Here is a 12,421-nt window from a genome sequence, read left to right as displayed (position 1 = left end):
TGGGGGTAAAGTAGAATTCTCTTACCAAGTAAAAGATAATTTCATTTCCTTGCAGGAAAACAAATAGCAAAAAATACCAGACGTTACCTACATGAGACATGAGAAAGTGTTAGTACATGCTTATTTTTGTATAAAAATGTGAAAGATAGGCATTTCTTTCAAATATTTCTATAGACATGTCCATCTTTTTGAAAAGAATTTTAGGCAAGGAAAAGCAATCAAGATTGTTCCTAATTTTATTGGGTGACACTTATTTTTTTAAATAAAATTCAAATAGCTCCAAAACGACTGTGCATTTTCTTTCATTTTAAGAAACAATCCGTTAACCATTTGTGGCACAATGTGTCCGGTCTGGACACATCTAAAAATTTCCTTCTGTACGCACAGAAAAATTGAATAAAAAAGGATTTATAGGTTACTATAGGTTACTCTGAACCTTCTTTATTTATAGTTTTAGCCATGTTTAGTTTTTTAAGACCCTCATTTTTCAAAGAAATCTTCCAGATTATTTTAGGGTATAAAAGGAATTGTTTGAAAAGAAATTTCTATGTTATTTTTTGGCTGAATGCTAATCTCCTTATTCTATATTAGTTTTAAATTTTTACCTTGAAATCTTGCCTAAAATCAAACGGCGAACCCTCGGTGTGCCCAGACCGGGCTCACCGATAATCTAGGACAACTGAGCTTCTGTATTCTTTGTTTCTCCGCATCTCATCGGTCAGTTCATTGACAACAGTGCTCGTTTCAGCACTCTTTTCAAAGCTCTATTCAATCAGTGTGCCACTTTGGGCACACCCACAGAATTAAAACGATAAGTGCTATCTTCATAAAATTTTACTTGTGTACTCCTCTAGACCTAATTAAACCGCCTACCTTTTTTTTTTTATTATTAAAACTCCGACTTTAAAAGGTAGCCTGCCGAAAAGGGTTAAATACGAAAGCACAAGTAATAAAATTTATAATAATCAAAATAAGAAGAATCATTTAGCTTTATAAGGAAACGAATAAAGTTAATCGCTATTCGCCGTGACAATTTAGAAAATTTATTTCCATTAAGTGCTGACATAAATGAGTTTCACCGACTGACTGAAATCTTGCTCTGAATATTAAATACTGGTTTTGCTGAGGATAGCATATATCCTCAGAATGGAAGAATGAAATTTTCTTTTTTCCTGCAGCAGAACTGTATTTATTTCGCCGCTGAATTTACATCCAATTATCTCAAAACTAAACACTTCCTATGTATATAATGCACTGGAAGATTTTCCGTCTGTGGGCGTAATTTCATATTTCTTCTGCCTCGAGTTATGAAATTCTTTCTGGTACGCCGCTGTGCCATCTGTGTAGAACCTACGTAATTTAATATTTGATTTTATTCTCGAAAAGCCATCTGTTTTTGCATGTAGCGCTCAGTCGTATGTAAATATATATGTGACCTCAAACTGTCATTTGACAATTTCAGAGAGGATGACACATGTTGGCACAGTTCAGACAGGTGGCACACAAGCAAGGAAATAAAACTCGGGCTTTAAATTTAAAAAAAAAAAGGAAGAAAAAAGTTTTTTCATAAATATGCTTTTATTAAAAATTCATAAAATAATGAATGAATTAAAAGTAGAAAAATAATTTATCATATAGTTTAACGGTAACAAGTGATTAAAATAACTCTCTTTACAAAATTTATCTACATAAAAAATTTATACAAATGTGGTAAAATTTTAATAATAAATAGGTGGGCCTCCCTAGATTAATTTATAAAGGTAAGGACTTATAAGTTTGTCAATGCAATCCGTTATTAGATTTCGTTATTTAGGCAGCAGCGCTTTTATTATCTGAGACATAAAATTGTAACTGAATTTTGTAAAGAGAATTATTTATCTGCTTTCTCCCATAAAACTATGTGAATTTTAATGTGAACTACGTGAAGTGAGAATTTTAAATAAAAAGTTTATGTTATAAACTTTTTTTCACTTTTTCTCCATCTTTTTAGTCTCACTGAAGCGTTATCAATCAAAAAGTTCAATTGAAAAATTCTTTTTCTACAGTGAATAATCACTTTTATTTTCAATAATTCTTTTATGTGAGATGGTCGAAGAAATTCAGCAATTTCTCCAAAATATCAGAAGCTGCGTTAAAAGCTCGAAAAAACTTGATTTTTTTCCCTCTCTGTCTAATGGTACAAATAAAAAAAAAATCTGATAGTTTGTTCACAAAACAAAGATTTGTGCGAAAAATCTTTTAAACGTCCGATTAAAAAAAATCTAAATTAAAATTTGAAAACTTTCTGGTCACTTCTTTGTATTATCATCCACAATGAGTGTGTGGGCAAAATTTGTGCTCGATAACTTACACAGAATACTTTATAAAAGCTTGGCAAAGTTTGGACCTTAGTGACATAAACCATCAGCGAGTGGTTTTAAAGGGATTGAAGAGTGTCTTTCATAATCTTTACATTAGTTATATTTTCGGATGGTAGAATTTTAAAGTACCCTATAAAGGAATATAATATTACGCACCACAATAAAATTAAGAAAATCAACTTTTAAAATGAAATACTGAGAAAAATGCTTATAATCTTTTGAAACGAAAAGAATTTGAAATGATGAGGTAAATTTCATCATGGCATGGTAACATTATAAACCTGAAACTTTGCTTTCTAGCAATGCCGAAAGAAGAAACAATATTTCCGCTCTCTGTTTGACATCGCAGCATATGCTTTTTAAAACATTAAGAAAATCACCAAATTAATAATTTATATCATTCGTGTTTTAAAAGAGGGCGAAGAGTTTGTTTTGTAATCTGGGAAAACGGATATATTTTAATAGTGAATTTTAAAATCATAAACGCCAAAGAGTCGAAAAAATTTCACACACACACACACACACACACACACAAAAAAAAAAAAAAAAAAAAAAAGAACTTACGGTAAACGTTTCTTACAAATTTCATTTAAAGATTTTTTTTTTTCCCGCTTCATTCGATATCGCAAACTATAAAATTTCTGAGATTTTTAGTTTGTTTGTTAAACGAAGTTATGTGCGAAACATTTTTTAAACATAAAATAAAAATTAAAAAGAAATTTAAATTGAATTTTGAAAATTCTTCTCATTTGCCATCCACAAACCATGCCATGTTTGTGGATTGCATTACCATCCACAAACAGTATATGCACAAAATTTGAACCTAGTAGCTTGTCGGGAAGTAGGCTAAAAATCGATAACAAACTTTCGACCATAGCGACAAACACCGTGAATGAACTTAATAATAATAGAATCTTACAATAATAATCGAGATCGTAAATTCCTGTTTCCTCGGATCATATGCTTTTGATGTGCATTCTTTACTTGCTAGCAGCAGGTACTAATTCAATACAAGCGAATAAAAACTTGTGAAATTTAAGTAGTAGCCAATGCTTTTGAAGGTAAGTGCTTTTGGGAAATATAATTCTTAACAGTTTTTATCAAAGTTTGATTTGCTGCCGTTAAAGCGTGTTTTTCTTCTTTCCAATTTCTAGACTTTCAGATCCCTGCTATACTATATGAGTTATAGGAGTATTTTTCCAAATCCATGTTGTTTTTAAGGATGGTGTTTATTTACTTTAAGTACCATTTTTGGTATCTGTTATTCTACATTTTACCTATTGAGATTACACAGATTCAATACGGTGTACCAGATAGTGTTAAAAGACATAAACTTTGAAGAAAACAGTAAGCTTAGTCCATGATGAAAGTAATAGTCGGCAGCTTGTAAAGACAGTATACTAACGATAATCATTTTGCAGTGGAAAATAAAGAAAACATTTACAAGAATTGCCTGGTAATGCTGTAGAAGCATTAGTTATTTTGAAGTAGAAGACATGAAAAATGAGTAATGCCCTCACCTGGACTCGAACCTGAACCTCTCGAATACGCGCCGAGTGTGCTACCGTTACACCACGAAGGCATGCCTAAAGGCGGGAGAAAACATCTTACAATGCAACACATGGCAAGTTTCATTTTATGAAAGAAACATTGTTTTTAAACCTTCTACATAAATTGACCATTATGTGGATGGTGATTATTTGTACTAAACAGCCAAAATTATATTGTATATATAACTGAAGTGATAGGTAAGTGACAATTCAAACTACAACATTCCTTTCTGCATTCCGAACAGAATCAGAATATTTGAAATCATCCGAAAGCCTGTAAAGTTAAAATTAATTTTGGGTGGTGGTTGCATTTTTAATTATTTGAACTGTAAATTATTTGTAAAATTTAATTGCAAAATGTATTCAAATATTTTCCAAATGCTACTTTCTCACTTTTTTAAAAAATCTTAAATTCCCTTCCCAGAGTATCATTTTTACAAAATGAGCAAGATAATGACTTTCATTGCAGGAAAAATAAATAAGATGTGTATTGATCAAATCAAAACAATCAACAAAACAGAATGAGAGAAGATCTTCGGGAAATTAAATTAGCTTATCTAACAGGGAGTTACCGCCTATCGATAACGATCATACACAGCGGAATCTGAGAGCCGACTGTTTACTTAAAAAAAGGAAACTAGGCGAAGTAGCAAAGAGAAATGCCGGCAACATAATGCAAGGAACAGGTGTGGAAAAGGGCTGCAATCAAGATCGTCCCAGATACAGTAGATTTCGAAGACAAAGAATCCCACTGAGGGAAAAAGACGGTGAGTGGGATCTAAATGTCTGTCGTGATCTCTATTTACTTCTTTTCATCCGCATTTGCTTAGTTTTCGACCTTTAATAACCGCGACCGGAATACCATATCTTGACATTCTGTTTATCTAGTTCTAGATCTATCGAGTTCTGTCCACCAGAAAGGAAAATTCTTGAACTGCCTTCAAAATTTCTGACAGAATAAAAAATTGTGGTTCCAGGATAACAATTAAATTGTTCACTCGCTTTGAAAAATGCTTAAGCTGTCTACGAGTGGAATTTATTAAACACATGAATTTATTATACCCATTACAACGTTGTAAGTCTTATTTTTAAGTCTTATTTTTGTAATACTGCTTTACATTCTATTATGAATAAACAATCCGCTTATACCATTTATTAACTCCTGATTCTCCTGTTGATGATTAATTGACCATTATTATTTCCGACTAAGTGCGATTATTTTTTACCCTTTCTAATTGAATGAAAAAGTAAGTCCTTAGGACAAGTTGTTTCTTGTGTATTTTAGTAATGGTTTTACTCTATTTCTAAGTATCGGAGATTTTGATTTTTACGCCACGTTAACAGAGATGCATATTTTCGGTAGATTTCATGATTGTCTCTCATATTTATTTTCTAACATTTCTGACTTAAAATCAAATTTTACAAAACATAGGGAGAAACCACATAATGATAATTTAATATCTGCGCTAGGACAACTTGAGGGTAAAAAAATGAAATTTATTTTTTTTCTAATAAAGCAAATAAAGAATTAAAAAGAAGTATAGGCTGTCCGTAATTAAACTTAACATTTCCGAGCAGTCTGCAGCAAAAACTATACAGCGGAAATGCATGAAAACTGGGTAATGGTAGAATAAAATGATGGGAATTTTATCGAGGGGAGGAAAAACAATGAGTTTCAAAAACCACCCCTAGCTGGCGTAGCATAGCTTTATTGAGAACATATAAACAATCTACAAAAGTTTACAAAACATGATCGATATGATGTCCACCATTGTCTGCTACCATCTGGAAGGGTAAAATCGACTGTTGAAAGCAGCATGAACTGGGGAATATTACGCACATGGCGTTCTATGCTTTCTTTAAGGTCGGATAGAGATGTGATGGGATCACGGTAGCCCATGGCCCTTAGGTATCCACCCACAGCCAAAAGTCGTAAGGATTCAAGTCGAGGGATCTAGGTGGCCAAGCTGTAGGAAATTGCCGGCTGATGATTCTGTCGTCACCGAAATGGCGGCGGCGCACTTGTTTCACACAACGGGCGATGTATCGAGGAGCACCATCCTGCATAAACACTGTGGTTGTATCACATCGTCTCTCCTGAAGAGCCGGAATAGCGGATTGATACAATAATGAAGCGTATCGTTGACCGGTGACGGTGCATGTCACAGGCCCTGCGGCGCTGTGCTCTTCGAAAAAAAAAATAGACCCACAATGAAGCTTGCAGTAACGCCGCACCAAACCGTTACATGCGAATAGTGTAATGGAATTTGTAGGAATTGATGCGAGTTTGTAGCAGCCCAAATACGGCAACTGTGCCTGTTAACCGCACCTTCCATATAAAAGTTGGCCTCGTCGGCCAACAAAATGTTCCATGGCCATTCATCCTGGAGCTAAACTCGCGCAAGAAACCGCAATGCAAATGAATGTATGTCAACTATCCAGATCAGCTCGTGAGAGCTGCTGCACTAGCGACAATTTATAGGGACAGTAGCGTAAAACTTTTTGAAGAATCTTAAGAACTATGGAACGAGGTTGGTTAACAGGTGCTGCAGTATATCGAACACTAGTGCTGCCGATGGTTTGCGATCTGTCTTCCTCCACTTGCGTCGCTGCATCATCCACTACCTGTGCTGTAACACACATTCGTCCCCTTCCTGGCTGAACTCCCAATGTTCCCGTTGCTTCAAATTTTCTAATCATGTTTGCTAGTCCTTGACTAGTGAGTGGACGTTTTCCGCAAAGCTTCGGTAGCAGAGTCTCCGTTTTTGTAAAACAATTTCACCAGTAAAGCACATTCCTGGAGAGTCAACGTCATCTGCCTTGACTTGGAAACGAGTATAACTGCGGTTCGCCTCTCACATCTTTACAGAATTGCTGTGCGCGCATAGGATTACTATGGTTACTACATTTGCATATGCCAATTGTTTACATTGCACAATGCCATCTAGTGGTGGTTTTTGAAACTTATTTTTTTCCCTCGGTAAAATTCCCATTATTTCATTCTGCCATCACCCAATTTTCATGCAATTCTGCTGCACAGTTTTTGCTACAGATTCCTCACAAATTTCAAGTTTAATTATAAACACCCTGTATATAAATTAACAATTTTGTATTTTTTCAAATCTACTTTTACAGGTTCAAACTTTCAAATTGGAGACAAAAATTTTTCTAATAAAGTGATGAGAACAAATTCTATATGCATAGATGAGGAAACTTTGAGAAAGATTCAAATTTTCAGAGCAAAAAGTCTTAAAAATGAGGACAAATACAAAATAACGACATCCTGTTAAAAAAAAATGACAAGGTTAAATTAAGAGTTAAGAATACTGAAAAAAAGGAGGTTACTGGCACCTGCTTTTCAAAAACCGAGAATTTGATTCGCATCATTGTATTTTACAAACTCTCGCATACCTTAGCGAAGAGAAAATTTTATATTGTTCATATGTTAATTACAGCTTTAGTGATGATTTTCTTGCTTACTTATGTCTGATGCGATGTAAGCATTTGCAAATATATTCAGTTTAAGATCGCATGCAGAGTTTGAGAAAAATCGATTGGTCTATGGTTATGTGCTCCTGCTGTTAGACTTGCGCATTATTTTATCATTGCTAGATTGAAGATAATAACTGTAATCTTATTAATAGCTTTAAACTGCTTCTAAGGTAGAATTGTAGCTATTTATAAACTTTAGTCTTCCTATGGCGCATGAAATTCTAAGAATGATTTTTGGTTAGATCAAAGGCAGAAATCTGATTAATTACCCTGAGATAAAAATATTTCTTGAAATGTTTATAAAGGAAACCAATTAATGTTTTTAGAAGACTGAAAAAGGAACTGGTAGAAATTATTTGCAACTTACGAGAAAACACCTGTCCCATACACATTGATATATTTGTTTCGTTTTATTTAACCTCCATGAGGGTAGGAAACAAATGAGGCATGACAGCCAAAAGCCCGAAGGAGCAAAGTAGCTATTCAGCAAATGGTGGAAAGGCCATTTTTCCTTATTTTCCACATGTATAAGGCAACGAAATTATTTCGTTATGAACCAGGAATTTACTTTCAAAGTAGCTGAAATACATTTAATCATACACTTGTTTACTTATAAATTCTTGATATCGATCACAGTCATCCAGTGCATTAGGAAAACAAAGAACTTTAAGAAAAAATCTGATGTGTACACCACATGACTTCCTTGTACGAAATATTAAATTATACGCATTTTTTCTTGCATTTCATTTAAACTCATTGGATTGAATTAAATCTACTTCTTCGATAGCGCATAAACCACAGTAGAATAAATTCACTCTTTAAAATTCATTACATTTGTTTACCATAGCGACACTCTGGCGCTAGGCTCACTTAACAGCGTTACATTTCGTTCATATTATAACATTGAATGCACAAAATTTATATTATTTGAAGAATTATCTAATTGTTGCCACATATTCTATTCAAATACTATAATAAATCTAGAACAATTTATAAAAGAAATCAAGCAAACAAAACAAAAAAGGAACAGTTTTTCACAAACGATTCAGTATTTCTCATTCAATTAATTCAGTTCTCATTTCGCGACAAGGCAAAAATACATAAAAACTCAATCTATATTAAAAATTACGAAGTAAATTTTAAACACTTATTTCCTCGAAAAAAATCCAGAAAGGATTAAGCATGATTTAATTCGCAATACTAAATGAAGGCGTTATCTTTGTTGTTGCAAAGCTTAATCTATCCAGATTGGCGACAAATCTACTATTCTGCTGTTTCAAATATAAAAAAACATGTCCGCCATGTTATTTAAAAATTAGGCTTAACCGCACTTAAACAGCTTTTAAATTGTTGACAATTCTACAAATATTGCTTGCAGATTTCCTAAAGGCATAAAAACCTTAACCGGAAGATAAGAACAGCATAATTCAATCATATTTAAAGCAAAAAAAAAAAAACGTACAATTTACAAACATATAAGAATAAAGAAACTGAGATCACTGAGCCGAGTAACAGACTGGATATATAGTATATAAATACATTTATATACGTTTGGTGAGGCCGATTGCAACCAAAATACGAGGTCCACATCTACATGTTATAGCAGTCCTATATACAAAATTTTAACGTTCTGAGGCTACTCGTTTTTGAGTTATGCGAGATACATACGTATGTACGTACAGACACCACGAATGATTCTCTTGAAAATTCATTTTAAAGCAGTTTTATAATTTTTTTGGAGGAAAAGTGTCTTTTATTCTGTCCTTAGGTAAAGATGTCAAGCAAAAACATCGTTAAATTGCATTCGATAGCGGTCAAAATGGATATTTTCGTCGAAATATGCTGCCTGAAACTTTTCGCGATTACAATACTTCCTTTTTACTTCGTGCAAGGAAGTAAAAATGGGTATTGCTTTACCAGCTGACTTGAAAGAATCTTATCTGTAAGCTAAAATGACTGAAACCTAAGAAAATACAAGCATTAAAACTATAGCTCAAGAGGCAATAATATGAAACTTAAAAAAGAAATTCGGAAAGCTGTATCAAATCTTAAGGTTTACAACGATATAGTCATCGTTGTATTTTAAAAATATCCTTGCTGTTCATGCAGAGTCTTCACAGTTAATCAAAATACACACTTTTCAACTACTCAAATTGCTTTCCAAGGCTAGAAGGCGCATTTTTCAGTTTTTCCAGCCTTAAAATCTATTTTAAAATGCAGATTTGAAGAAATGCCGATGATTTGGAGAAGAGGAAACAAACTTGCACGAACCTGGCCTCTCTCGCTTTTTCACGCTATATAAGCGTAAAGTAAGCACATATGACGGAGAAGATAATTAATTTTATGCGAGATTTAATCGGCATAATTTGGTGGAAATAATGTGTGGAATTAGGTGTTCCTTTGAGTGTAAATCTTAAAAAAATAAAATAAAAATAAAAATAAATAAAATTCAACTTCAAATATCAGCAAAATTTAACTTCAGATCGAATCTGATATTTTTCATTTGATAGCTGGATGCATTGATCATATCTCACTTCGGTCCCATCATTCTAATAAAAATCTTAATTTTGTCCAGTTTTATAGATAATTTAAAATGGATTTAGATTTTAATCGTTCATAGCCTATGAATAATTTTATGCCAATCGTATTAATCATGCCTGTGAAGACATTCTAACTGAGAGCGATAGGAAAGGGGAAAGTGTTAGTTGATAACATTTTCGCATTTTAGATGCTGCTTCTGGTTTTTATCTTTCTTTTCTGCATGCTGTAGCATAATTTTGTGGCCAGACTGAAACCCTGAATTGTATTGGGTATTTGACCTTCGAAATGCTCTCTCACTGAATAATTCAACTGCTATCACACTGAATAATATCACCAAGCTGGACAAATTAAATACAATTGAAATTCTCTTTCAACATTGCAATATCCACTTTTTGGAGGAGGCTATGCATAGAAGTGCACTTTCTGTTGCTCATGGATATTGAAAGATGAAAATGCGTAGCGTAGAGTAAATTAGTGTGAAAACTATATATGGTTTGAGAACGAAGATTCCCTTTGTATAAACATTAGCGTTTTCTATAAGTTGTAAGTCTGTAATTGAGCTGTACTTGAATTTGAATCCTGCAATCCTACTAGACAATAAAGGAGTTATCATCAGGTCTGAAAATAGTATGAGAGGGACTTGAGAATGTTTAAACAACACTTTTATTAAACTGAACTTTTAATATAAAAGACACGACTTGAGCTACAAATAAACCACTACTTGTGATGAGGTAATTTAATCAGTAACAGATACTTACATTTAAACGTTGCTAAAAGTAGTCTAAGACTACACAGTCAAAAAATTTAAAAAAAAAAAAAAAAATCTGAAAACTTTCAGATTTTATATTACGCCCAAAGGGGCGTTTTTTAACGTTTTGTGTGTTATATTTACTTATTAAATATCATGTTCTTCGCACTTAAACCATAAAATGCAATTCAACAACAATATCACAAAATTTTTAAAACAGCATATCTTTAGAATTTAAGATACACAGTCTGGCGTACTGGAGATAAAAATGTTTTTTTTTCCCCTTCTATCGTACAGTATTTCCATTGCTCGCTTTGAAATTGTTGAGTTTGTTAATCAAAAATTCTTTAGTGATTGACAAAATATGAAATAGATAATAAAACAAATTCTAAGTTCCAAATTTGGGCTTTCAGATGCCCATATTCTAATAAAGGACTACGTTATTCAAAATTTGATGTCTCTAGGTACGTTGTTTTTTCACAGTGCGAGAAACATACACACATTCATTCAGATTCTTCGCTATTTAATTTCTTTAAATATAAAGCAGGGTTCTAATATTTGGTGGCAACAATTTGAAAAATGAACCGACATTTATAGTGAACCGACGCAAAATGCTAAAACAAAATTAATAGCTCTTCTGGACAAATTGCCCTTTTGGGCTAATAAATAAGTGATTGTTTCAACCAAATTTGCCGGAGAGTAAATTAAAACAACTCGGTCGCGAGAGAAGGCAAAGCCGAGATAATTATATTTAGGTAGAGTTGGCAAAATCTAACAGAGCTATGCGAGTGCCAGAAGCTCTTTGTCTAAGAACCAAAACCCTCAGTTTAAATAAACCTAAAGATTCTGGTGAGGAATACAGGAAGAAGAAGTTAAAGTAAAGATCAAAATAATAATTACTGGTTGATTAACATAAGATCCTTACAATGTTCAGGGAAGAACTATTTTAAAATTAATATTTTTGTATATGAAATCTTTTCTTTTAAATACCATGCTTTCTAAGAAATCCTACTATCCTGTTTTTGTTTGACAGAAATGTCGTCAGCCTGTCTAATATGATCTGTTGGAGTCGTATAAGTTAGGATTTGGAGCCTTAAGAAATAATATAGAAATAATAACTACAATAATGAATGCTGCAATTGGATTGTAGAAACATTCACGAGTATTTTATTCTTCTAGCCATAAAGACTTTTTGCCAACGAAAAAGCTTCAAGTCTTCTTCCATATAATTTACTTTTTATTAGTTTGATTGAAAAAAAAAGTTCAGATTTAAGCATGTGCATTTTGTTCTAACCCGTGGAAGAGAGAACTGAACACAAGAACGTTATAAATTGTGACTATTGCTTATTAATATATGTCAAAATATCCAAACTTTTGTGAGGGATTATCAGCCTATATTTCTCCAATTGATGCTTTTTTTGACGATCAAAGTGGTCAGTAAATTTAAGCTATTATGCTACGGTTTTTATTTTATAAACAACATATTGCTATTTTGTACATATTTTAATAGCGGCGTATGTAATCTATTAAATAACAGACGCCAAAAGAATGAGCTGAAAGCATTGAGAGTTGAATGATTTAGTGACTCATAGTCTAAATTATTAGGTAGACAATAACTTTTACTATGGAACTAACAACTTGTGTAATTATTTCGAGAAAATGTGTTAAAAAAAGAGAAGGGAAAATGAAATTAATAATTGTGGTGAAAATACATTTAACATAAATATACT

This window comes from Stegodyphus dumicola, chromosome X2, assembly GCF_044657685.1.
Source record: "Stegodyphus dumicola isolate Sdum_Otavi_A_Nest chromosome X2, ASM4465768v1".
Classification (NCBI taxonomy): Eukaryota; Metazoa; Arthropoda; class Arachnida; order Araneae; family Eresidae; genus Stegodyphus; species Stegodyphus dumicola.
This window is presented reverse-complemented; position numbering follows the sequence as displayed.